General features: G+C 47.9%; 15 non-coding genes and 2 pseudogenes across 15 annotated transcripts; all 17 read right to left on the bottom strand.

The window, feature by feature from the left end:
- Window positions 1–70: 70 nt before the first annotated feature.
- LOC141235812 (U2 spliceosomal RNA) lies at window positions 71–261 on the bottom strand. The gene has a single exon (XR_012301545.1). It is a non-coding gene; the product is annotated as a U2 spliceosomal RNA (small nuclear RNA).
- A 1,115-nt stretch (window positions 262–1,376) lies between these two features.
- Window positions 1,377–1,567, bottom strand: LOC141235806 (U2 spliceosomal RNA). The gene has a single exon (XR_012301543.1). It is a non-coding gene; the product is annotated as a U2 spliceosomal RNA (small nuclear RNA).
- A 1,115-nt stretch (window positions 1,568–2,682) lies between these two features.
- LOC141235750 (U2 spliceosomal RNA) lies at window positions 2,683–2,871 on the bottom strand. Its single transcript, XR_012301514.1, has one exon. It is a non-coding gene; the product is annotated as a U2 spliceosomal RNA (small nuclear RNA).
- A 524-nt stretch (window positions 2,872–3,395) lies between these two features.
- LOC141235795 (U2 spliceosomal RNA) lies at window positions 3,396–3,511 on the bottom strand (annotated as a pseudogene).
- Window positions 3,512–4,623: 1,112 nt separating this feature from the next.
- On the bottom strand, window positions 4,624–4,814 carry LOC141235793 (U2 spliceosomal RNA). The gene has a single exon (XR_012301542.1). It is a non-coding gene; the product is annotated as a U2 spliceosomal RNA (small nuclear RNA).
- Window positions 4,815–5,929: 1,115 nt separating this feature from the next.
- LOC141235782 (U2 spliceosomal RNA) lies at window positions 5,930–6,120 on the bottom strand. Its single transcript, XR_012301539.1, has one exon. It is a non-coding gene; the product is annotated as a U2 spliceosomal RNA (small nuclear RNA).
- A 1,112-nt stretch (window positions 6,121–7,232) lies between these two features.
- On the bottom strand, window positions 7,233–7,423 carry LOC141235770 (U2 spliceosomal RNA). Its single transcript, XR_012301531.1, has one exon. It is a non-coding gene; the product is annotated as a U2 spliceosomal RNA (small nuclear RNA).
- A 1,115-nt stretch (window positions 7,424–8,538) lies between these two features.
- LOC141235685 (U2 spliceosomal RNA) lies at window positions 8,539–8,729 on the bottom strand. Its single transcript, XR_012301452.1, has one exon. It is a non-coding gene; the product is annotated as a U2 spliceosomal RNA (small nuclear RNA).
- A 1,115-nt stretch (window positions 8,730–9,844) lies between these two features.
- Window positions 9,845–10,035, bottom strand: LOC141235759 (U2 spliceosomal RNA). Its single transcript, XR_012301521.1, has one exon. It is a non-coding gene; the product is annotated as a U2 spliceosomal RNA (small nuclear RNA).
- Window positions 10,036–11,150: 1,115 nt separating this feature from the next.
- LOC141235684 (U2 spliceosomal RNA) lies at window positions 11,151–11,341 on the bottom strand. The gene has a single exon (XR_012301451.1). It is a non-coding gene; the product is annotated as a U2 spliceosomal RNA (small nuclear RNA).
- A 1,114-nt stretch (window positions 11,342–12,455) lies between these two features.
- LOC141235747 (U2 spliceosomal RNA) lies at window positions 12,456–12,646 on the bottom strand. Its single transcript, XR_012301512.1, has one exon. It is a non-coding gene; the product is annotated as a U2 spliceosomal RNA (small nuclear RNA).
- Window positions 12,647–13,761: 1,115 nt separating this feature from the next.
- On the bottom strand, window positions 13,762–13,960 carry LOC141235744 (U2 spliceosomal RNA). Its single transcript, XR_012301510.1, has one exon. It is a non-coding gene; the product is annotated as a U2 spliceosomal RNA (small nuclear RNA).
- Window positions 13,961–19,525: 5,565 nt separating this feature from the next.
- LOC141235794 (U2 spliceosomal RNA) lies at window positions 19,526–19,603 on the bottom strand (annotated as a pseudogene).
- A 1,115-nt stretch (window positions 19,604–20,718) lies between these two features.
- LOC141235735 (U2 spliceosomal RNA) lies at window positions 20,719–20,909 on the bottom strand. Its single transcript, XR_012301502.1, has one exon. It is a non-coding gene; the product is annotated as a U2 spliceosomal RNA (small nuclear RNA).
- A 1,115-nt stretch (window positions 20,910–22,024) lies between these two features.
- LOC141235683 (U2 spliceosomal RNA) lies at window positions 22,025–22,215 on the bottom strand. Its single transcript, XR_012301450.1, has one exon. It is a non-coding gene; the product is annotated as a U2 spliceosomal RNA (small nuclear RNA).
- Window positions 22,216–23,329: 1,114 nt separating this feature from the next.
- Window positions 23,330–23,520, bottom strand: LOC141235724 (U2 spliceosomal RNA). The gene has a single exon (XR_012301491.1). It is a non-coding gene; the product is annotated as a U2 spliceosomal RNA (small nuclear RNA).
- A 1,115-nt stretch (window positions 23,521–24,635) lies between these two features.
- LOC141235743 (U2 spliceosomal RNA) lies at window positions 24,636–24,834 on the bottom strand. Its single transcript, XR_012301509.1, has one exon. It is a non-coding gene; the product is annotated as a U2 spliceosomal RNA (small nuclear RNA).
- Window positions 24,835–25,897: the final 1,063 nt, after the last annotated feature.

The raw sequence follows: 25,897 nt of genomic DNA, 5'->3' as shown, positions 1-25,897 counted from the left end.
CCGACAAACAAGCAAAATGAACAAAAAACATTGAATTCAATTCTTTCTGATTTTAGAAACTGCATTAAAGAAGGGGTGCACCGGTCCTGGAGATACTGCAATACCAGGTCAATGCGTGGAGTGGACAGAGCAAGCTCTTTTTCCATCTCCCTGTTCTAAAAATCCATTTAATATATGGTCCCCAGATAGGGGACGTATCAGATATTAAACTGATAAGAACAGATACTACACTTGATCTTAGCCAAAAGGCCGAGAAGCGATAACCAGAATTGGTTTCAAACTACGGAGCCACCCAAGGATCCTGAAAAGTCCATTTGTGGAGATGAGCTCCTGGACTCCCGTTAAGAAGACATGTTGTCAACCTCTAGATCCCTTACATGCCTGCACTTTTCGGCTTGCTGCTGCTGCAATCCACGCATTTTAGATCTGCATAACTCCACCTCTTTAAACACAGCACCTTCACCCCCTGCTGTTCCCACCCGCCTCAACACCGTTGGAAGGGAGGAGAACCAATTAAGGCGGGGGGTGGGGTGGAACGAGCAGCTGTCTACCCTTAGCAGGAGGGCTCCTGATTACATACCTCTCCTGCTGCTGCTGCTGCTGGCTGTCCAGCAGCAGACTGAAGGTGGCTGCTGCTGTGCACAGGTATATAAAGGCTCAGAGCCTATTATGACACGCGCAGCCAGCGTTCCATTGCCACATTCCATCTACTGCAGGCAGGATACCTGGCTGGCTGAATGTCGCTGAGAAGCTCACAGAGACCGCCATAAGCAACAGTTTAACAGAATGCCACAGACTAATCAACCAAACTTTTTGGGTTGGGTTCTCTTTTATAGTCTGCAGGCATTAAATGAAAGAAGTCAGTGTTCCAGCAGAGGGAGACAACGTTTCAGAAAAGGCATTGTAGCAAACCAAAAAAGAAATTTTAAGCGCAGCAGAGTAACCAGCGCACATACCTGTTAGCTCAGGTGAGTTTAAAAGGCTGCTGTTGATAACAAGGGCATTTGCTAAATAGATGGTGTGTGTGCAACAATATACTGAAAGGTCAATTATATTGTGCAGCTTATCTCACCACCTGTAGTTATTTAGGTGAAAGCTCCAAAATGCTTGCCTAATATGTCTGTTTATCCAAAAGGAAGTAAAAAGGGAGAGCTAGAAAGATAGCATTGCATCACATTACATGGCAATGCAATGCACAGTTGCTGAAGTTGAACCAAAATGAGCTTGTAATCTGGCTTCTGCAACTTTGAACATGAAAAATCCAATGAGGAGAAGAAAAGCAAAGCCAAAGAGTCCATCCCAAAATCCGACAAACAAGCAAAATGAACAAAAAACATTGAATTCAATTCTTTCTGATTTTAGAAACTGCATTAAAGAAGGGGTGCACCGGTCCTGGAGATACTGCAATACCAGGTCAATGCGTGGAGTGGACAGAGCAAGCTCTTTTTCCATCTCCCTGTTCTAAAAATCCATTTAATATATGGTCCCCAGATAGGGGACGTATCAGATATTAAACTGATAAGAACAGATACTACACTTGATCTTAGCCAAAAGGCCGAGAAGCGATAACCAGAATTGGTTTCAAACTACGGAGCCACCCAAGGATCCTGAAAAGTCCATTTGTGGAGATGAGCTCCTGGACTCCCGTTAAGAAGACATGTTGTCAACCTCTAGATCCCTTACATGCCTGCACTTTTCGGCTTGCTGCTGCTGCAATCCACGCGTTTTAGATCTGCATAACTCCACCTCTTTAAACACAGCACCTTCACCCCCTGCTGTTCCCACCCGCCTCAACACCGTTGGAAGGGAGGAGAACCAATTAAGGCGGGGGGTGGGGTGGAACGAGCAGCTGTCTACCCTTAGCAGGAGGGCTCCTGATTACATACCTCTCCTGCTGCTGCTGCTGCTGGCTGTCCAGCAGCAGACTGAAGGTGGCTGCTGCTGTGCACAGGTATATAAAGGCTCAGAGCCTATTATGACACGCGCAGCCAGCGTTCCATTGCCACATTCCATCTACTGCAGGCAGGATACCTGGCTGGCTGAATGTCGCTGAGAAGCTCACAGAGACCGCCATAAGCAACAGTTTAACAGAATGCCACAGACTAATCAACCAAACTTTTTGGGTTGGGTTCTCTTTTATAGTCTGCAGGCATTAAATGAAAGAAGTCAGTGTTCCAGCAGAGGGAGACAACGTTTCAGAAAAGGCATTGTAGCAAACCAAAAAAGAAATTTTAAGCGCAGCAGAGTAACCAGCGCACATACCTGTTAGCTCAGGTGAGTTTAAAAGGCTGCTGTTGATAACAAGGGCATTTGCTAAATAGATGGTGTGTGTGCAACAATATACTGAAAGGTCAATTATATTGTGCAGCTTATCTCACCACCTGTAGTTATTTAGGTGAAAGCTCCAAAATGCTTGCCTAATATGTCTGTTTATCCAAAAGGAAGTAAAAAGGGAGAGCTAGAAAGATAGCATTGCATCACATTACATGGCAATGCAATGCACAGTTGCTGAAGTTGAACCAAAATGAGCTTGTAATCTGGCTTCTGCAACTTTGAACATGAAAAATCCAATGAGGAGAAGAAAAGCAAAGCCAAAGAGTCCATCCCAAAATCCGACAAACAAGCAAAATGAACAAAAAACATTGAATTCAATTCTTTCTGATTTTAGAAACTGCATTAAAGAAGGGGTGCACCGGTCCTGGAGATACTGCAATACCAGGTCAATGCGTGGAGTGGACAGAGCAAGCTCTTTTTCCATCTCCCTGTTCTAAAAATCCATTTAATATATGGTCCCCAGATAGGAGACGTATCAGATATTAAACTGATAAGAACAGATTTTTTTTTTTTTGATTGAAGCTGCATCCAAGGCACTGAAAAATGTGACCGAAGTCACACCAAAACAGCGCACGAGGCGAGGATTCATGTGGACCCTTCCCGGAGGAGAGGGTCCCCAATAAACCATCCCCATCCCTCCGAGCCAGAAGGCCACAGCGAGGGTGAGGGATCTCCGATGCTCTCCCTAGCCGAAGCCGGAGAAGAGCCGTTTTCGTGCTCCCAGCTTCCATCTAGGCTGCCACCCTAGTGGAGCTGGAGCCTGTGTTGGTTTCTCAGCCCAAAGCTGACCGGACCTCCGACCGGGTTTATAAAAATTCCCCTTCCTAGCCCGGAGGCCAGGAATAGGGGGGGTTGCTCAGAAAGTATGATTGGCAAAGGTGCGGCGTGCTACGAAGCCAAGTCTTTCTGGGGTTCCCAGTCCCAGTAAGCTTGGACTCCCACCAGGGCGCCTACTCCTGGGGCACATTGCTCCAAAGCCCTCACACTTACCCAGCCTAGTGACTTCGATCCTGGAGGGCCATGTTTTCCATCAGATAACTCTATGAGCCTCCTGGCGTACTAACAAGTGCACCAAACCAGTGTGTAATATGCATCAATTTACTAGGGCAGCCCAAGGACAAAACTGCCTTTTCAAAAGATACTACACTTGATCTTAGCCAAAAGGCCGAGAAGCGATAACCAGAATTGGTTTCAAACTACGGAGCCACCCAAGGATCCTGAAAAGTCCATTTGTGGAGATGAGCTCCTGGACTCCCGTTAAGAAGACATGTTGTCAACCTCTAGATCCCTTACATGCCTGCACTTTTCGGCTTGCTGCTGCTGCAATCCACGCGTTTTAGATCTGCATAACTCCACCTCTTTAAACACAGCACCTTCACCCCCTGCTGTTCCCACCCGCCTCAACACCGTTGGAAGGGAGGAGAACCAATTAAGGCGGGGGGTGGGGTGGAACGAGCAGCTGTCTACCCTTAGCAGGAGGGCTCCTGATTACATACCTCTCCTGCTGCTGCTGCTGGCTGTCCAGCAGCAGACTGAAGGTGGCTGCTGCTGTGCACAGGTATATAAAGGCTCAGAGCCTATTATGACACGCGCAGCCAGCGTTCCATTGCCACATTCCATCTACTGCAGGCAGGATACCTGGCTGGCTGAATGTCGCTGAGAAGCTCACAGAGACCGCCATAAGCAACAGTTTAACAGAATGCCACAGACTAATCAACCAAACTTTTTGGGTTGGGTTCTCTTTTATAGTCTGCAGGCATTAAATGAAAGAAGTCAGTGTTCCAGCAGAGGGAGACAACGTTTCAGAAAAGGCATTGTAGCAAACCAAAAAAGAAATTTTAAGCGCAGCAGAGTAACCAGCGCACATACCTGTTAGCTCAGGTGAGTTTAAAAGGCTGCTGTTGATAACAAGGGCATTTGCTAAATAGATGGTGTGTGTGCAACAATATACTGAAAGGTCAATTATATTGTGCAGCTTATCTCACCACCTGTAGTTATTTAGGTGAAAGCTCCAAAATGCTTGCCTAATATGTCTGTTTATCCAAAAGGAAGTAAAAAGGGAGAGCTAGAAAGATAGCATTGCATCACATTACATGGCAATGCAATGCACAGTTGCTGAAGTTGAACCAAAATGAGCTTGTAATCTGGCTTCTGCAACTTTGAACATGAAAAATCCAATGAGGAGAAGAAAAGCAAAGCCAAAGAGTCCATCCCAAAATCCGACAAACAAGCAAAATGAACAAAAAACATTGAATTCAATTCTTTCTGATTTTAGAAACTGCATTAAAGAAGGGGTGCACCGGTCCTGGAGATACTGCAATACCAGGTCAATGCGTGGAGTGGACAGAGCAAGCTCTTTTTCCATCTCCCTGTTCTAAAAATCCATTTAATATATGGTCCCCAGATAGGGGACGTATCAGATATTAAACTGATAAGAACAGATACTACACTTGATCTTAGCCAAAAGGCCGAGAAGCGATAACCAGAATTGGTTTCAAACTACGGAGCCACCCAAGGATCCTGAAAAGTCCATTTGTGGAGATGAGCTCCTGGACTCCCGTTAAGAAGACATGTTGTCAACCTCTAGATCCCTTACATGCCTGCACTTTTCGGCTTGCTGCTGCTGCAATCCACGCGTTTTAGATCTGCATAACTCCACCTCTTTAAACACAGCACCTTCACCCCCTGCTGTTCCCACCCGCCTCAACACCGTTGGAAGGGAGGAGAACCAATTAAGGCGGGGGGTGGGGTGGAACGAGCAGCTGTCTACCCTTAGCAGGAGGGCTCCTGATTACATACCTCTCCTGCTGCTGCTGCTGCTGGCTGTCCAGCAGCAGACTGAAGGTGGCTGCTGCTGTGCACAGGTATATAAAGGCTCAGAGCCTATTATGACACGCGCAGCCAGCGTTCCATTGCCACATTCCATCTACTGCAGGCAGGATACCTGGCTGGCTGAATGTCGCTGAGAAGCTCACAGAGACCGCCATAAGCAACAGTTTAACAGAATGCCACAGACTAATCAACCAAACTTTTTAGGTTGGGTTCTCTTTTATAGTCTGCAGGCATTAAATGAAAGAAGTCAGTGTTCCAGCAGAGGGAGTCAACGTTTCAGAAAAGGCATTGTAGCAAACCAAAAAAGAAATTTTAAGCGCAGCAGAGTAACCAGCGCACATACCTGTTAGCTCAGGTGAGTTTAAAAGGCTGCTGTTGATAACAAGGGCATTTGCTAAATAGATGGTGTGTGTGCAACAATATACTGAAAGGTCAATTATATTGTGCAGCTTATCTCACCACCTGTAGTTATTTAGGTGAAAGCTCCAAAATGCTTGCCTAATATGTCTGTTTATCCAAAAGGAAGTAAAAAGGGAGAGCTAGAAAGATAGCATTGCATCACATTACATGGCAATGCAATGCACAGTTGCTGAAGTTGAACCAAAATGAGCTTGTAATCTGGCTTCTGCAACTTTGAACATGAAAAATCCAATGAGGAGAAGAAAAGCAAAGCCAAAGAGTCCATCCCAAAATCCGACAAACAAGCAAAATGAACAAAAAACATTGAATTCAATTCTTTCTGATTTTAGAAACTGCATTAAAGAAGGGGTGCACCGGTCCTGGAGATACTGCAATACCAGGTCAATGCGTGGAGTGGACAGAGCAAGCTCTTTTTCCATCTCCCTGTTCTAAAAATCCATTTAATATATGGTCCCCAGATAGGGGACGTATCAGATATTAAACTGATAAGAACAGATACTACACTTGATCTTAGCCAAAAGGCCGAGAAGCGATAACCAGAATTAGTTTCAAACTACGGAGCCACCCAAGGATCCTGAAAAGTCCATTTGTGGAGATGAGCTCCTGGACTCCCGTTAAGAAGACATGTTGTCAACCTCTAGATCCCTTACATGCCTGCACTTTTCGGCTTGCTGCTGCTGCAATCCACGCGTTTTAGATCTGCATAACTCCACCTCTTTAAACACAGCACCTTCACCCCCTGCTGTTCCCACCCGCCTCAACACCGTTGAAAGGGAGGAGAACCAATTAAGGCGGGGGGTGGGGTGGAACGAGCAGCTGTCTACCCTTAGCAGGAGGGCTCCTGATTACATACCTCTCCTGCTGCTGCTGCTGGCTGTCCAGCAGCAGACTGAAGGTGGCTGCTGCTGTGCACAGGTATATAAAGGCTCAGAGCCTATTATGACACGCGCAGCCAGCGTTCCATTGCCACATTCCATCTACTGCAGGCAGGATACCTGGCTGGCTGAATGTCGCTGAGAAGCTCACAGAGACCGCCATAAGCAACAGTTTAACAGAATGCCACAGACTAATCAACCAAACTTTTTGGGTTGGGTTCTCTTTTATAGTCTGCAGGCATTAAATGAAAGAAGTCAGTGTTCCAGCAGAGGGAGACAACGTTTCAGAAAAGGCATTGTAGCAAACCAAAAAAGAAATTTTAAGCGCAGCAGAGTAACCAGCGCACATACCTGTTAGCTCAGGTGAGTTTAAAAGGCTGCTGTTGATAACAAGGGCATTTGCTAAATAGATGGTGTGTGTGCAACAATATACTGAAAGGTCAATTATATTGTGCAGCTTATCTCACCACCTGTAGTTATTTAGGTGAAAGCTCCAAAATGCTTGCCTAATATGTCTGTTTATCCAAAAGGAAGTAAAAAGGGAGAGCTAGAAAGATAGCATTGCATCACATTACATGGCAATGCAATGCACAGTTGCTGAAGTTGAACCAAAATGAGCTTGTAATCTGGCTTCTGCAACTTTGAACATGAAAAATCCAATGAGGAGAAGAAAAGCAAAGCCAAAGAGTCCATCCCAAAATCCGACAAACAAGCAAAATGAACAAAAAACATTGAATTCAATTCTTTCTGATTTTAGAAACTGCATTAAAGAAGGGGTGCACCGGTCCTGGAGATACTGCAATACCAGGTCAATGCGTGGAGTGGACAGAGCAAGCTCTTTTTCCATCTCCCTGTTCTAAAAATCCATTTAATATATGGTCCCCAGATAGGGGACGTATCAGATATTAAACTGATAAGAACAGATACTACACTTGATCTTAGCCAAAAGGCCGAGAAGCGATAACCAGAATTGGTTTCAAACTACGGAGCCACCCAAGGATCCTGAAAAGTCCATTTGTGGAGATGAGCTCCTGGACTCCCGTTAAGAAGACATGTTGTCAACCTCTAGATCCCTTACATGCCTGCACTTTTCGGCTTGCTGCTGCTGCAATCCACGCGTTTTAGATCTGCATAACTCCACCTCTTTAAACACAGCACCTTCACCCCCTGCTGTTCCCACCCGCCTCAACACCGTTGGAAGGGAGGAGAACCAATTAAGGCGGGGGGTGGGGTGGAACGAGCAGCTGTCTACCCTTAGCAGGAGGGCTCCTGATTACATACCTCTCCTGCTGCTGCTGCTGCTGGCTGTCCAGCAGCAGACTGAAGGTGGCTGCTGCTGTGCACAGGTATATAAAGGCTCAGAGCCTATTATGACACGCGCAGCCAGCGTTCCATTGCCACATTCCATCTACTGCAGGCAGGATACCTGGCTGGCTGAATGTCGCTGAGAAGCTCACAGAGACCGCCATAAGCAACAGTTTAACAGAATGCCACAGACTAATCAACCAAACTTTTTGGGTTGGGTTCTCTTTTATAGTCTGCAGGCATTAAATGAAAGAAGTCAGTGTTCCAGCAGAGGGAGACAACGTTTCAGAAAAGGCATTGTAGCAAACCAAAAAAGAAATTTTAAGCGCAGCAGAGTAACCAGCGCACATACCTGTTAGCTCAGGTGAGTTTAAAAGGCTGCTGTTGATAACAAGGGCATTTGCTAAATAGATGGTGTGTGTGCAACAATATACTGAAAGGTCAATTATATTGTGCAGCTTATCTCACCACCTGTAGTTATTTAGGTGAAAGCTCCAAAATGCTTGCCTAATATGTCTGTTTATCCAAAAGGAAGTAAAAAGGGAGAGCTAGAAAGATTACATTGCATCACATTACATGGCAATGCAATGCACAGTTGCTGAAGTTGAACCAAAATGAGCTTGTAATCAGGCTTCTGCAACTTTGAACATGAAAAATCCAATGAGGAGAAGAAAAGCAAAGCCAAAGAGTCCATCCCAAAATCCGACAAACAAGCAAAATGAACAAAAAACATTGAATTCAATTCTTTCTGATTTTAGAAACTGCATTAAAGAAGGGGTGCACCGGTCCTGGAGATACTGCAATACCAGGTCAATGCGTGGAGTGGACAGAGCAAGCTCTTTTTCCATCTCCCTGTTCTAAAAATCCATTTAATATATGGTCCCCAGATAGGGAACGTATCAGATATTAAACTGATAAGAACAGATACTACACTTGATCTTAGCCAAAAGGCCGAGAAGCGATAACCAGAATTGGTTTCAAACTACGGAGCCACCCAAGGATCCTGAAAAGTCCATTTGTGGAGATGAGCTCCTGGACTCCCGTTAAGAAGACATGTTGTCAACCTCTAGATCCCTTACATGCCTGCACTTTTCGGCTTGCTGCTGCTGCAATCCACGCGTTTTAGATCTGCATAACTCCACCTCTTTAAACACAGCACCTTCACCCCCTGCTGTTCCCACCCGCCTCAACACCGTTGGAAGGGAGGAGAACCAATTAAGGCGGGGGGTGGGGTGGAACGAGCAGCTGTCTACCCTTAGCAGGAGGGCTCCTGATTACATACCTCTCCTGCTGCTGCTGCTGCTGGCTGTCCAGCAGCAGACTGAAGGTGGCTGCTGCTGTGCACAGGTATATAAAGGCTCAGAGCCTATTATGACACGCGCAGCCAGCGTTCCATTGCCACATTCCATCTACTGCAGGCAGGATACCTGGCTGGCTGAATGTCGCTGAGAAGCTCACAGAGACCGCCATAAGCAACAGTTTAACAGAATGCCACAGACTAATCAACCAAACTTTTTGGGTTGGGTTCTCTTTTATAGTCTGCAGGCATTAAATGAAAGAAGTCAGTGTTCCAGCAGAGGGAGACAACGTTTCAGAAAAGGCATTGTAGCAAACCAAAAAAGAAATTTTAAGCGCAGCAGAGTAACCAGCGCACATACCTGTTAGCTCAGGTGAGTTTAAAAGGCTGCTGTTGATAACAAGGGCATTTGCTAAATAGATGGTGTGTGTGCAACAATATACTGAAAGGTCAATTATATTGTGCAGCTTATCTCACCACCTGTAGTTATTTAGGTGAAAGCTCCAAAATGCTTGCCTAATATGTCTGTTTATCCAAAAGGAAGTAAAAAGGGAGAGCTAGAAAGATAGCATTGCATCACATTACATGGCAATGCAATGCACAGTTGCTGAAGTTGAACCAAAATGAGCTTGTAATCTGGCTTCTGCAACTTTGAACATGAAAAATCCAATGAGGAGAAGAAAAGCAAAGCCAAAGAGTCCATCCCAAAATCCGACAAACAAGCAAAATGAACAAAAAACATTGAATTCAATTCTTTCTGATTTTAGAAACTGCATTAAAGAAGGGGTGCACCGGTCCTGGAGATACTGCAATACCAGGTCAATGCGTGGAGTGGACAGAGCAAGCTCTTTTTCCATCTCCCTGTTCTAAAAATCCATTTAATATATGGTCCCCAGATAGGGGACGTATCAGATATTAAACTGATAAGAACAGATACTACACTTGATCTTAGCCAAAAGGCCGAGAAGCGATAACCAGAATTGGTTTCAAACTACGGAGCCACCCAAGGATCCTGAAAAGTCCATTTGTGGCGATGAGCTCCTGGACTCCCGTTAAGAAGACATGTTGTCAACCTCTAGATCCCTTACATGCCTGCACTTTTCGGCTTGCTGCTGCTGCAATCCACGCGTTTTAGATCTGCATAACTCCACCTCTTTAAACACAGCACCTTCACCCCCTGCTGTTCCCACCCGCCTCAACACCGTTGGAAGGGAGGAGAACCAATTAAGGCGGGGGGTGGGGTGGAACGAGCAGCTGTCTACCCTTAGCAGGAGGGCTCCTGATTACATACCTCTCCTGCTGCTGCTGCTGCTGGCTGTCCAGCAGCAGACTGAAGGTGGCTGCTGCTGTGCACAGGTATATAAAGGCTCAGAGCCTATTATGACACGCGCAGCCAGCGTTCCATTGCCACATTCCATCTACTGCAGGCAGGATACCTGGCTGGCTGAATGTCGCTGAGAAGCTCACAGAGACCGCCATAAGCAACAGTTTAACAGAATGCCACAGACTAATCAACCAAACTTTTTGGGTTGGGTTCTCTTTTATAGTCTGCAGGCATTAAATGAAAGAAGTCAGTGTTCCAGCAGAGGGAGACAACGTTTCAGAAAAGGCATTGTAGCAAACCAAAAAAGAAATTTTAAGCGCAGCAGAGTAACCAGCGCACATACCTGTTAGCTCAGGTGAGTTTAAAAGGCTGCTGTTGATAACAAGGGCATTTGCTAAATAGATGGTGTGTGTGCAACAATATACTGAAAGGTCAATTATATTGTGCAGCTTATCTCACCACCTGTAGTTATTTAGGTGAAAGCTCCAAAATGCTTGCCTAATATGTCTGTTTATCCAAAAGGAAGTAAAAAGGGAGAGCTAGAAAGATTACATTGCATCACATTACATGGCAATGCAATGCACAGTTGCTGAAGTTGAACCAAAATGAGCTTGTAATCAGGCTTCTGCAACTTTGAACATGAAAAATCCAATGAGGAGAAGAAAAGCAAAGCCAAAGAGTCCATCCCAAAATCCGACAAACAAGCAAAATGAACAAAAAACATTGAATTCAATTCTTTCTGATTTTAGAAACTGCATTAAAGAAGGGGTGCACCGGTCCTGGAGATACTGCAATACCAGGTCAATGCGTGGAGTGGACAGAGCAAGCTCTTTTTCCATCTCCCTGTTCTAAAAATCCATTTAATATATGGTCCCCAGATAGGGAACGTATCAGATATTAAACTGATAAGAACAGATACTACACTTGATCTTAGCCAAAAGGCCGAGAAGCGATAACCAGAATTGGTTTCAAACTACGGAGCCACCCAAGGATCCTGAAAAGTCCATTTGTGGAGATGAGCTCCTGGACTCCCGTTAAGAAGACATGTTGTCAACCTCTAGATCCCTTACATGCCTGCACTTTTCGGCTTGCTGCTGCTGCAATCCACGCGTTTTAGATCTGCATATCTCCACCTCTTTAAACACAGCACCTTCACCCCCTGCTGTTCCCACCGCCTCAACACCGTTGGAAGGGAGGAGAACCAATTAAGGCGGGGGGTGGGGTGGAACGAGCAGCTGTCTACCCTTAGCAGGAGGGCTCCTGATTACATACCTCTCCTGCTGCTGCTGCTGCTGGCTGTCCAGCAGCAGACTGAAGGTGGCTGCTGCTGTGCACAGGTATATAAAGGCTCAGAGCCTATTATGACACGCGCAGCCAGCGTTCCATTGCCACATTCCATCTACTGCAGGCAGGATACCTGGCTGGCTGAATGTCGCTGAGAAGCTCACAGAGACCGCCATAAGCAACAGTTTAACAGAATGCCACAGACTAATCAACCAAACTTTTTGGGTTGGGTTCTCTTTTATAGTCTGCAGGCATTAAATGAAAGAAGTCAGTGTTCCAGCAGAGGGAGACAACGTTTCAGAAAAGGCATTGTAGCAAACCAAAAAAGAAATTTTAAGCGCAGCAGAGTAACCAGCGCACATACCTGTTAGCTCAGGTGAGTTTAAAAGGCTGCTGTTGATAACAAGGGCATTTGCTAAATAGATGGTGTGTGTGCAACAATATACTGAAAGGTCAATTATATTGTGCAGCTTATCTCACCACCTGTAGTTATTTAGGTGAAAGCTCCAAAATGCTTGCCTAATATGTCTGTTTATCCAAAAGGAAGTAAAAAGGGAGAGCTAGAAAGATAGCATTGCATCACATTACATGGCAATGCAATGCACAGTTGCTGAAGTTGAACCAAAATGAGCTTGTAATCTGGCTTCTGCAACTTTGAACATGAAAAATCCAATGAGGAGAAGAAAAGCAAAGCCAAAGAGTCCATCCCAAAATCCGACAAACAAGCAAAATGAACAAAAAACATTGAATTCAATTCTTTCTGATTTTAGAAACTGCATTAAAGAAGGGGTGCACCGGTCCTGGAGATACTGCAATACCAGGTCAATGCGTGGAGTGGACAGAGCAAGCTCTTTTTCCATCTCCCTGTTCTAAAAATCCATTTAATATATGGTCCCCAGATAGGGGACGTATCAGATATTAAACTGATAAGAACAGATACTACACTTGATCTTAGCCAAAAGGCCGAGAAGCGATAACCAGAATTGGTTTCAAACTACGGAGCCACCCAAGGATCCTGAAAAGTCCATTTGTGGCGATGAGCTCCTGGACTCCCGTTAAGAAGACATGTTGTCAACCTCTAGATCCCTTACATGCCTGCACTTTTCGGCTTGCTGCTGCTGCAATCCACGCGTTTTAGATCTGCATAACTCCACCTCTTTAAACACAGCACCTTCACCCCCTGCTGTTCCCACCCGCCTCAACACCGTTGGAAGGGAGGAGAACCAATTAAGGCGGGGGGTGGGGTGGAACGAGCAGCTGTCTACCCTTAGCAGGAGGGCTCCTGATTACATACCTCTCCTGCTGCTGCTGCTGCTGGCTGTCCAGCAGCAGACTGAAGGTGGCTGCTGCTGTGCACAGGTATATAAAGGCTCAGAGCCTATTATGACACGCGCAGCCAGCGTTCCATTGCCACATTCCATCTACTGCAGGCAGGATACCTGGCTGGCTGAATGTCGCTGAGAAGCTCACAGAGACCGCCATAAGCAACAGTTTAACAGAATGCCACAGACTAATCAACCAAACTTTTTGGGTTGGGTTCTCTTTTATAGTCTGCAGGCATTAAATGAAAGAAGTCAGTGTTCCAGCAGAGGGAGTCAACGTTTCAGAAAAGGCATTGTAGCAAACCAAAAAAGAAATTTTAAGCGCAGCAGAGTAACCAGCGCACATACCTGTTAGCTCAGGTGAGTTTAAAAGGCTGCTGTTGATAACAAGGGCATTTGCTAAATAGATGGTGTGTGTGCAACAATATACTGAAAGGTCAATTATATTGTGCAGCTTATCTCACCACCTGTAGTTATTTAGGTGAAAGCTCCAAAATGCTTGCCTAATATGTCTGTTTATCCAAAAGGAAGTAAAAAGGGAGAGCTAGAAAGATAGCATTGCATCACATTACATGGCAATGCAATGCACAGTTGCTGAAGTTGAACCAAAATGAGCTTGTAATCTGGCTTCTGCAACTTTGAACATGAAAAATCCAATGAGGAGAAGAAAAGCAAAGCCAAAGAGTCCATCCCAAAATCCGACAAACAAGCAAAATGAACAAAAAACATTGAATTCAATTCTTTCTGATTTTAGAAACTGCATTAAAGAAGGGGTGCACCGGTCCTGGAGATACTGCAATACCAGGTCAATGCGTGGAGTGGACAGAGCAAGCTCTTTTTCCATCTCCCTGTTCTAAAAATCCATTTAATATATGGTCCCCAGATAGGGGACGTATCAGATATTAAACTGATAAGAACAGATTTTTTTTTTTTGATTGAATATATCTTTTATTAGCACAAAAAATAAGTTAACAGACAGTGTACAGTGCCGCAGCCCAGTACACACAGAATTCTACATCATATTTACATAGCATGAGGATACGACGCACTAACTAGACACATCACACCCCTATGCTACACAAAACACTCAATCTGAAAGAAAAAGCATGTCAATCAATACAGTACGACGAACCGTGATAAGGGATGGGGATTGGGAAAAAGGGGATGGGGAGGGGAAAATCACAGGCCCGAAGCTTTATTGAAAGACAAGACACATAAGGGGAGAGGGGGAGGAGGGGTTTAGTCCTCGTCCTCGTCCTCCGGACCGTCCATGATGGAATAGTCTCTGAGCAGGCTGTGGATCAGCCTGCGGCAGTCCTGGATGGACATCCTCTCCCTCCTCAAGATGAGCCGGTTCCTGGCGACCCAAACGGCATCCTTGAAGCAGTTCATAAGGCGCCAAGCCTCCTGGATGGCTCCGACGGTATGAACCCCAGGGAAGAGTCCGTAAAGCACAGAATGGTGCGATAGGCTCGCCCTGGGGACAGAGTTCCTCAGGTCGTCCTCAAGTGCAGTCAATAGGCGCTGTGCAAATCCGCAGTCCCAAAAAGTGTGCAAAGATGTTTCCTCCACGAAGGGGCACCTTGGGCAGTACCGGGTCTTGCACAGGTTCCGGGCATGCATGAATGACCGGACGGGCAGTCCGCCCTGAATCGCCATCCACGACAAGTCCTTGTGCCCGTTGGTCAGCCTGTCAGACGACACATTTGTCCACACAGTCTCCAGCGTGTCCTGGTGAAGTCCTGTGATGTTCTCCACGTCATCCTTGGCTCTGATTAGCTTGTGGATAGTTTTGGGCTTCCACAAGTCGGGCTTGAGTCCCTCCAGTTGATGCTCTCCCACAAATCGAACGACGTCTCCGTAGAACCATGGCGTCGTCCAGTTGTAGGGGAAGGAGCTGTCCCACTTGTCCCAGCCGAGTCGCCTCCAAAGAGGAAGCAGGAAGAAGCGAGACATGGACCTGCCCGCGGAGCCATTCTTGACTTGCAAAGTCCGGCGGACACAATCACACACAAAAGAGGATCGCAGGAGGGTGGGGATATCTGGAACGCCCTTCCCACCCTTGCGAGGCTCCTTGTACATGACGGCCCGCCTGACTCTGTCCATCTTGGATCCCCAGACAAAGTGAAACACTGTCCTGGTAATGGCCCTGCACACAGTGACGTGTGGGGGCCAGGCCTGCGCCGTGTACTGCAAGACGGGCAGGACCTCATTACGCAGGATGAGTGCCTTACCCTCACAAGTGAGGTGTCTGAGGCTCCAGAGTCCGATCCGTTGCTTCACCTTGGCCAAGCGTTCTTGCCAGGACTTGAGGGCCGCTCCTTCCTTCCCGAACCAGACTCCCAGCACCTTGAGGAAATCCGGTTGAATGTTGAAGGGGAAGGGGGCGGAGGAGGCCGGCTGCCAATCCCCGAAGAGCATGGCTTCCGACTTCCTGCAGTTGACTTTGGCCCCTGAAGCCCGGCCGAACCTCTCACACGTCTGGACGAGGGCGTCGACTGAACCACGATCAGCGCAGAAGACGGTGACGTCGTCCATGTAGAGCGAGCACTTGACCTCGTGTCGTCCCGGACCCGGTGCGGTGATCCCTTTGATCTCTCCATTCTGCCGGATAGCCTCTGCGAAGAGTTCTATAACACAAACAAAAAGAAGAGGTGATAGAGGGCAGCCTTGTCTGACCCCAGAGAGGACAGGGAAGGGGTCAGTCTTCCAGCCGTTCACCAACACCGAGCTGTGGATATCAAAATACATCAGACGGACATACGAACAAAACATGTTACCCAAACCTAACCGGTGCAGAGCTCGGCCCATGAACTCGTGGGAAACCCGGTCGAAGGCCTTCTCCTGATCCAAGGAGACCAGGGCCGCGTGTGCGCGGCGGACCTTGATGTACTCGACCGTGTCCCGCACGAGAGCGAGGCTGTCTGCGATGCGACGTCCAGGGATGCCGCAGGTCTGGTCCGGGTGGATGATCCGTCCGATGACCGTCTTAAGTCGTGTCGCCATCGTCTTGGCCAGGATCTTGTAGTCCACGTTGAGCAGAGTGATGGGACGCCAATTCCTCAGGTCGCACCTCTCTCCCTTCCGCTTGTACAGGATCGTGACCATTCCTTCCCTCAAAGATGGAGGCATTCTACCCTCCACCACCATCTCCTCGTACAGGTCCAACAGGTCAGGACAGATGAGGTCTCCCAGCGCTACATAGAGCTCCGCTGGAAGACCATCACTGCCCGGGGTCCTGCCGGTCCTAAAGGATTTAGCGGCAGAGAGCAATTCGCCCACCATCAGAGGTTTGTCCAAGGCTGCCGTGCCTGCAGGATCAAGATGGTTAGTGATACCTGACAGGAACTTATCAGCAGCGTCGGGGTCGGTAGTCTTGTGGGAGTAGAGTTCGCTGTAGAAGTCGCTGACGACCCTCATCACGTCCTCCTTCCCACGTCGCATGTTTCCGCTCTCGTCTCGCAGCTCGTTCAGGGGCGTGTGACCGGCATGAAGTTTCCTGAAAAAGAATGAGTTACATTTCTCACCCTTCTCCAGATTCTCCACTTTGGAACGGAAGATGATTCGCTTGGACTCCTCCTCAAAGTGCCTTTTCAGGCTCTTCTTGGTCTCCTCCAGCTCCTCCCTCACGTCCCAGCCGCAGTGAAGAAGGTCCTGCAGCGACCGCAGCTCGCGCTGCAGCCCTCTGAAGTCCCTCCTCTTCTCACACGCCTGTTGTCGACCCTTGGCCTGAAAGAAACAGCGAAACTCAAGTTTAACATATTCCCACCAATCAGAGACTGTTTGGAAGCTACCCTTGTAGGACTGCCACATTGCGTAGGCTGCTCTCAGCTCCTCCACGACTTCATCCTGAGCCAGCAGAGCACAATTCAGCTTCCAGGAGCCGGGGCCGGACGGAAAACCGTCGCCGAGGACACCTTGTAAGTGAATGGCTCTGTGGTCGGAGAAGAAGCAGGAGACCATCGAGTGCCTACTCTGCCTGACTGCCCGAGAGGTGAACACAAAGTCAATCCTGGAGCGGAGTGAGCCATCGGGTCGGCTCCACGAATAGTTCGTGGAGCCTCTCCCCATGGAGCCCACCACGTCCTGAAGAGAGGCCTCGGTTACCATCTCGATGAGCAGCTTGGACGTGATGTCCAACTTGGCAGATGTGCCAGAACTACGACCGTCCTCCTCGATGGGGCAGTTGAAATCCCCGGCCATCACTAAGGTCCTGGTGGTGGCAAGCTGAAGCCGCAGGGTCTGGAAAAGCTCCAAACGCTCATTCTTCAGTGGGGACGCATACACGTTGATGAACCTGACAGGTTCTCCCGCCCAGTTGCCATCTACAACAAGAGCCCTGCCGCAGATGAGCTCCTGGACGGACTCAAGCGTGAATGCGCCCCCCCTGATCAGAATTGCGACCCCCGCAGACTTGCAGTCACCCCCACTGGACCAGTAGGATGGACCGTGGGACCACTCCCTGGCCAGATGTTTGAAGGACCTAGAGGAGGGAAGGGAACATTCCTGCAACATATAAACATCACACAACTGGGAAGTAAGGAAGGCATAAATAGTCTGACGTCTGAACTTGTCCTTGATGCTCCTGACATTAATGGAAAATAAGTTAATATTAGCCATCATGTAGGGAAAAAAAGAAAAAGTTAGCGCAGGCAATACACCTTAGTTACCACTCCGGTCGGGTGGTCCCTCGTCGGTGTTGACTGCTGGTGACGGGATCACCAGCAGGCCCTCTTCCTCCATCTGGTCAAGCAGCGCGGCCTCGATCTCGGCGACCACCAGTTCCTCCTCTTCTGGCTCGGCCACCAGGGTCTCAACCATGTGCTCCATCTCTTCTGGCTCAGGGAGGGTATCCTCCTTTTCGCCTACGAAATCCAGAATCTTCTTTTTGGAGGATTCAGTAGCAGGGCTGTCCTCCACCTTCCTCTTTCCCCGGGTTGGAACTGGGGAGACAAGAAGGGGAAAATCCTCCTCGGAATAGATAGCGGCGGGTGGAGGAAAGGTTAATTCCACCGCTACCATGGTCTGGGGAGGGAGAGTGGCTGCCGGGGCAGGGGAAAGGACACCTGCTGAGGAGTAGGGGAAGGAGGAAGAGGAAGTGGAATCCTCAGCAGGGGTGGCCGGGGTGGGGGGGGATTGGACGGGGGTGGCAGGGGGAGGGATCGAGAGAGGGGTGACAGAACTCTTACCCTCCTTTGACTTTTTCTTCTGCTTCGGAGCTGCTGGGACCGTCGCTGGGGCTTTGGCCACCGACTCCTTGACCGCTTTGGCCTTGGTCGTCTCGGCCTTGGCCACTGGGGCCTTGGTCGTCGCGTCCTTGACCTTCACAGGCCTGGTCGTCGGGGCCTTGTCCTCCGTAGCTGGGGTCGTCGCAACCACCGATGCCCAGGATCTCTCACGCCTGGGGCAATCCTTGTACAGATGAGCCGCCAGCCCACACAGGTTGCAGGACGTCTTCTTCGGGCAGTCCTTCGAGCTGTGTCCCGTCACTCGACAAATCCTGCAGGCATCCTCCTTGCAGTCCTTCATCTCGTGGCCGTTCTTGCCGCATCTCCTGCAGTTCCGCGGCATGTCCGGGTAATAGATGAGGCCGTAGGAGTTGCCCAGGGAGAATGTCGGGGGCAGGTGCCGAAGTCCTTCTGAGTACGCCAGGTCCCTGTGAAGTCTAACGGTCACCGACCACTTACCTGTCCAGAAGCCGAGTCCATTCAGGATGTGAGAGGGTTCCTTCACAACCAAACAGAAGCGTCTCAGGAAGGTACAGATGTCTTGGCCTGGGGTGTGCGGGCTGCGCATGGAGACCGTGATCCTCCTTTCATCCCTCTGGATAGGGCAGCTACCTGTAAAGGCAGAGAAAGAATTATCCGGTCCTTTTGCGCTTACCATTTCCCAGAACCTCCTGCAGGTGTTCACAGTGGCGAAGGTGACGAAGAAGATCCCCGTCAAGAAGGTCTGGATGCTGAGGGTGTCCGACCTCGAGAAGCCTCGATCCAGCAGCATCTTCTGGCAGAACACGTCCGAGGACATGTCCGGCACCCTCCCATCCACTTCCTTCAGCTTCAGGGCCACCGTCTGCCGCATCCATGGCTCCAGGGCTGGAGCTTCGTGGCGGGGCTTCTGGGGTCCCTTCTGCTGGCCAGTCGTGGAGGCAGAGTCCTTGGGGTCAGAATCGGCTCCTGGCTGGGCCCTCCTGGCTGTCCCCAGCTCCAGGCTCTTCTTTTCGGCCTTCCTCGCAGCGCTTGCCATGGCTTTCCTCCTGCAGTTACTTCTTGGAGCTGGATCTGGAACTCTTCCCGGAATGGGTGGAGCTATGCAGATTCTTCTCCCGTCGTGTTCTGGACAAATTCCCCGAAAGGTCTTTGTCTCGATGATTTTCTTCCTCGAAGATTCCACAGGACAGCCCGATTCTTCTCCGAGTCTTCGTCTTCTTCTGGATTCTTTAGAGCTTCTTGCTCCCACCGATATCCGCCTTCGTTCTCCGATGTCAGCTGGGCTTCGAAGCTCTTCTCCTTCCGAGTTCGATCGCTCTCGTCAAGTGTAGATCGTAGCTCTTGTGTTCTTAAAAGAACAGATACTACACTTGATCTTAGCCAAAAGGCCGAGAAGCGATAACCAGAATTGGTTTCAAACTACGGAGCCACCCAAGGATCCTGAAAAGTCCATTTGTGGAGATGAGCTCCTGGACTCCCGTTAAGAAGACATGTTGTCAACCTCTAGATCCCTTACATGCCTGCACTTTTCGGCTTGCTGCTGCTGCAATCCACGCGTTTTAGATCTGCATAACTCCACCTCTTTAAACACAGCACCTTCACCCCCTGCTGTTCCCACCCGCCTCAACACCGTTGGAAGGGAGGAGAACCAATTAAGGCGGGGGGTGGGGTGGAACGAGCAGCTGTCTACCCTTAGCAGGAGGGCTCCTGATTACATACCTCTCCTGCTGCTGCTGCTGCTGGCTGTCCAGCAGCAGACTGAAGGTGGCTGCTGCTGTGCACAGGTATATAAAGGCTCAGAGCCTATTATGACACGCGCAGCCAGCGTTCCATTGCCACATTCCATCTACTGCAGGCAGGATACCTGGCTGGCTGAATGTCGCTGAGAAGCTCACAGAGACCGCCATAAGCAACAGTTTAACAGAATGCCACAGACTAATCAACCAAACTTTTTGGGTTGGGTTCTCTTTTATAGTCTGCAGGCATTAAATGAAAGAAGTCAGTGTTCCAGCAGAGGGAGACAACGTTTCAGAAAAGGCATTGTAGCAAACCAAAAAAGAAATTTTAAGCGCAGCAGAGTAACCAGCGCACATACCTGTTAGCTCAGGTGAGTTTAAAAGGCTGCTGTTGATAACAAGGGCATTTGCTAAATAGATGGTGTGTGTGCAACAATATACTGAAAGGTCAATTATATTGTGCAGCTTATCTCACCACCTGTAGTTATTTAGGTGAAAGCTCCAAAATGCTTGCCTAATATGTCTGTTTATCCAAAAGGAAGTAAAAAGGGAGAGCTAGAAAGATAGCATTGCATCACATTACATGGCAATGCAATGCACAGTTGCTGAAGTTGAACCAAAATGAGCTTGTAATCTGGCTTCTGCAACTTTGAACATGAAAAATCCAATGAGGAGAAGAAAAGCAAAGCCAAAGAGTCCATCCCAAAATCCGACAAACAAGCAAAATGAACAAAAAACATTGAATTCAATTCTTTCTGATTTTAGAAACTGCATTAAAGAAGGGGTGCACCGGTCCTGGAGATACTGCAATACCAGGTCAATGCGTGGAGTGGACAGAGCAAGCTCTTTTTCCATCTCCCTGTTCTAAAAATCCATTTAATATATGGTCCCCAGATAGGGGACGTATCAGATATTAAACTGATAAGAACAGATACTACACTTGATCTTAGCCAAAAGGCCGAGAAGCGATAACCAGAATTGGTTTCAAACTACGGAGCCACCCAAGGATCCTGAAAAGTCCATTTGTGGAGATGAGCTCCTGGACTCCCGTTAAGAAGACATGTTGTCAACCTCTAGATCCCTTACATGCCTGCACTTTTCGGCTTGCTGCTGCTGCAATCCACGCGTTTTAGATCTGCATAACTCCACCTCTTTAAACACAGCACCTTCACCCCCTGCTGTTCCCACCCGCCTCAACACCGTTGGAAGGGAGGAGAACCAATTAAGGCGGGGGGTGGGGTGGAACGAGCAGCTGTCTACCCTTAGCAGGAGGGCTCCTGATTACATACCTCTCCTGCTGCTGCTGCTGCTGGCTGTCCAGCAGCAGACTGAAGGTGGCTGCTGCTGTGCACAGGTATATAAAGGCTCAGAGCCTATTATGACACGCGCAGCCAGCGTTCCATTGCCACATTCCATCTACTGCAGGCAGGATACCTGGCTGGCTGAATGTCGCTGAGAAGCTCACAGAGACCGCCATAAGCAACAGTTTAACAGAATGCCACAGACTAATCAACCAAACTTTTTGGGTTGGGTTCTCTTTTATAGTCTGCAGGCATTAAATGAAAGAAGTCAGTGTTCCAGCAGAGGGAGACAACGTTTCAGAAAAGGCATTGTAGCAAACCAAAAAAGAAATTTTAAGCGCAGCAGAGTAACCAGCGCACATACCTGTTAGCTCAGGTGAGTTTAAAAGGCTGCTGTTGATAACAAGGGCATTTGCTAAATAGATGGTGTGTGTGCAACAATATACTGAAAGGTCAATTATATTGTGCAGCTTATCTCACCACCTGTAGTTATTTAGGTGAAAGCTCCAAAATGCTTGCCTAATATGTCTGTTTATCCAAAAGGAAGTAAAAAGGGAGAGCTAGAAAGATTACATTGCATCACATTACATGGCAATGCAATGCACAGTTGCTGAAGTTGAACCAAAATGAGCTTGTAATCAGGCTTCTGCAACTTTGAACATGAAAAATCCAATGAGGAGAAGAAAAGCAAAGCCAAAGAGTCCATCCCAAAATCCGACAAACAAGCAAAATGAACAAAAAACATTGAATTCAATTCTTTCTGATTTTAGAAACTGCATTAAAGAAGGGGTGCACCGGTCCTGGAGATACTGCAATACCAGGTCAATGCGTGGAGTGGACAGAGCAAGCTCTTTTTCCATCTCCCTGTTCTAAAAATCCATTTAATATATGGTCCCCAGATAGGGAACGTATCAGATATTAAACTGATAAGAACAGATACTACACTTGATCTTAGCCAAAAGGCCGAGAAGCGATAACCAGAATTGGTTTCAAACTACGGAGCCACCCAAGGATCCTGAAAAGTCCATTTGTGGAGATGAGCTCCTGGACTCCCGTTAAGAAGACATGTTGTCAACCTCTAGATCCCTTACATGCCTGCACTTTTCGGCTTGCTGCTGCTGCAATCCACGCGTTTTAGATCTGCATAACTCCACCTCTTTAAACACAGCACCTTCACCCCCTGCTGTTCCCACCGCCTCAACACCGTTGGAAGGGAGGAGAACCAATTAAGGCGGGGGGTGGGGTGGAACGAGCAGCTGTCTACCCTTAGCAGGAGGGCTCCTGATTACATACCTCTCCTGCTGCTGCTGCTGCTGGCTGTCCAGCAGCAGACTGAAGGTGGCTGCTGCTGTGCACAGGTATATAAAGGCTCAGAGCCTATTATGACACGCGCAGCCAGCGTTCCATTGCCACATTCCATCTACTGCAGGCAGGATACCTGGCTGGCTGAATGTCGCTGAGAAGCTCACAGAGACCGCCATAAGCAACAGTTTAACAGAATGCCACAGACTAATCAACCAAACTTTTTGGGTTGGGTTCTCTTTTATAGTCTGCAGGCATTAAATGAAAGAAGTCAGTGTTCCAGCAGAGGGAGACAACGTTTCAGAAAAGGCATTGTAGCAAACCAAAAAAGAAATTTTAAGCGCAGCAGAGTAACCAGCGCACATACCTGTTAGCTCAGGTGAGTTTAAAAGGCTGCTGTTGATAACAAGGGCATTTGCTAAATAGATGGTGTGTGTGCAACAATATACTGAAAGGTCAATTATATTGTGCAGCTTATCTCACCACCTGTAGTTATTTAGGTGAAAGCTCCAAAATGCTTGCCTAATATGTCTGTTTATCCAAAAGGAAGTAAAAAGGGAGAGCTAGAAAGATAGCATTGCATCACATTACATGGCAATGCAATGCACAGTTGCTGAAGTTGAACCAAAATGAGCTTGTAATCTGGCTTCTGCAACTTTGAACATGAAAAATCCAATGAGGAGAAGAAAAGCAAAGCCAAAGAGTCCATCCCAAAATCCGACAAACAAGCAAAATGAACAAAAAACATTGAATTCAATTCTTTCTGATTTTAGAAACTGCATTAAAGAAGGGGTGCACCGGTCCTGGAGATACTGCAATACCAGGTCAATGCGTGGAGTGGACAGAGCAAGCTCTTTTTCCATCTCCCTGTTCTAAAAATCCATTTAATATATGGTCCCCAGATAGGGGACGTATCAGATATTAAACTGATAAGAACAGATACTACACTTGATCTTAGCCAAAAGGCCGAGAAGCGATAACCAGAATTGGTTTCAAACTACGGAGCCACCCAAGGATCCTGAAAAGTCCATTTGTGGCGATGAGCTCCTGGACTCCCGTTAAGAAGACATGTTGTCAACCTCTAGATCCCTTACATGCCTGCACTTTTCGGCTTGCTGCTGCTGCAATCCACGCGTTTTAGATCTGCATAACTCCACCTCTTTAAACACAGCACCTTCACCCCCTGCTGTTCCCACCCGCCTCAACACCGTTGGAAGGGAGGAGAACCAATTAAGGCGGGGGGTGGGGTGGAACGAGCAGCTGTCTACCCTTAGCAGGAGGGCTCCTGATTACATACCTCTCCTGCTGCTGCTGCTGCTGGCTGTCCAGCAGCAGACTGAAGGTGGCTGCTGCTGTGCACAGGTATATAAAGGCTCAGAGCCTATTATGACACGCGCAGCCAGCGTTCCATTGCCACATTCCATCTACTGCAGGCAGGATACCTGGCTGGCTGAATGTCGCTGAGAAGCTCACAGAGACCGCCATAAGCAACAGTTTAACAGAATGCCACAGACTAATCAACCAAACTTTTTGGGTTGGGTTCTCTTTTATAGTCTGCAGGCATTAAATGAAAGAAGTCAGTGTTCCAGCAGAGGGAGTCAACGTTTCAGAAAAGGCATTGTAGCAAACCAAAAAAGAAATTTTAAGCGCAGCAGAGTAACCAGCGCACATACCTGTTAGCTCAGGTGAGTTTAAAAGGCTGCTGTTGATAACAAGGGCATTTGCTAAATAGATGGTGTGTGTGCAACAATATACTGAAAGGTCAATTATATTGTGCAGCTTATCTCACCACCTGTAGTTATTTAGGTGAAAGCTCCAAAATGCTTGCCTAATATGTCTGTTTATCCAAAAGGAAGTAAAAAGGGAGAGCTAGAAAGATAGCATTGCATCACATTACATGGCAATGCAATGCACAGTTGCTGAAGTTGAACCAAAATGAGCTTGTAATCTGGCTTCTGCAACTTTGAACATGAAAAATCCAATGAGGAGAAGAAAAGCAAAGCCAAAGAGTCCATCCCAAAATCCGACAAACAAGCAAAATGAACAAAAAACATTGAATTCAATTCTTTCTGATTTTAGAAACTGCATTAAAGAAGGGGTGCACCGGTCCTGGAGATACTGCAATACCAGGTCAATGCGTGGAGTGGACAGAGCAAGCTCTTTTTCCATCTCCCTGTTCTAAAAATCCATTTAATATATGGTCCCCAGATAGGGGACGTATCAGATATTAAACTGATAAGAACAGATTTTTTTTTTTTGATTGAATATATCTTTTATTAGCACAAAAAATAAGTTAACAGACAGTGTACAGTGCCGCAGCCCAGTACACACAGAATTCTACATCATATTTACATAGCATGAGGATACGACGCACTAACTAGACACATCACACCCCTATGCTACACAAAACACTCAATCTGAAAGAAAAAGCATGTCAATCAATACAGTACGACGAACCGTGATAAGGGATGGGGATTGGGAAAAAGGGGATGGGGAGGGGAAAATCACAGGCCCGAAGCTTTATTGAAAGACAAGACACATAAGGGGAGAGGGGGAGGAGGGGTTTAGTCCTCGTCCTCGTCCTCCGGACCGTCCATGATGGAATAGTCTCTGAGCAGGCTGTGGATCAGCCTGCGGCAGTCCTGGATGGACATCCTCTCCCTCCTCAAGATGAGCCGGTTCCTGGCGACCCAAACGGCATCCTTGAAGCAGTTCATAAGGCGCCAAGCCTCCTGGATGGCTCCGACGGTATGAACCCCAGGGAAGAGTCCGTAAAGCACAGAATGGTGCGATAGGCTCGCCCTGGGGACAGAGTTCCTCAGGTCGTCCTCAAGTGCAGTCAATAGGCGCTGTGCAAATCCGCAGTCCCAAAAAGTGTGCAAAGATGTTTCCTCCACGAAGGGGCACCTTGGGCAGTACCGGGTCTTGCACAGGTTCCGGGCATGCATGAATGACCGGACGGGCAGTCCGCCCTGAATCGCCATCCACGACAAGTCCTTGTGCCCGTTGGTCAGCCTGTCAGACGACACATTTGTCCACACAGTCTCCAGCGTGTCCTGGTGAAGTCCTGTGATGTTCTCCACGTCATCCTTGGCTCTGATTAGCTTGTGGATAGTTTTGGGCTTCCACAAGTCGGGCTTGAGTCCCTCCAGTTGATGCTCTCCCACAAATCGAACGACGTCTCCGTAGAACCATGGCGTCGTGCAGTTGTAGGGGAAGGAGCTGTCCCACTTGTCCCAGCCGAGTCGCCTCCAAAGAGGAAGCAGGAAGAAGCGAGACATGGACCTGCCCGCGGAGCCATTCTTGACTTGCAAAGTCCGGCGGACACAATCACACACAAAAGAGGATCGCAGGA

The sequence above is a fragment of the Phyllobates terribilis genome, unplaced genomic scaffold (genome assembly GCF_046119375.1).
Source record: "Phyllobates terribilis strain yellow unplaced genomic scaffold, ASM4611937v1 Scaffold_682__1_contigs__length_827410, whole genome shotgun sequence".
Classification (NCBI taxonomy): Eukaryota; Metazoa; Chordata; class Amphibia; order Anura; family Dendrobatidae; genus Phyllobates; species Phyllobates terribilis.
The sequence above is the reverse complement of the archived record's forward strand: the minus strand, read 5'-3'. Positions and strand labels throughout refer to the sequence as shown.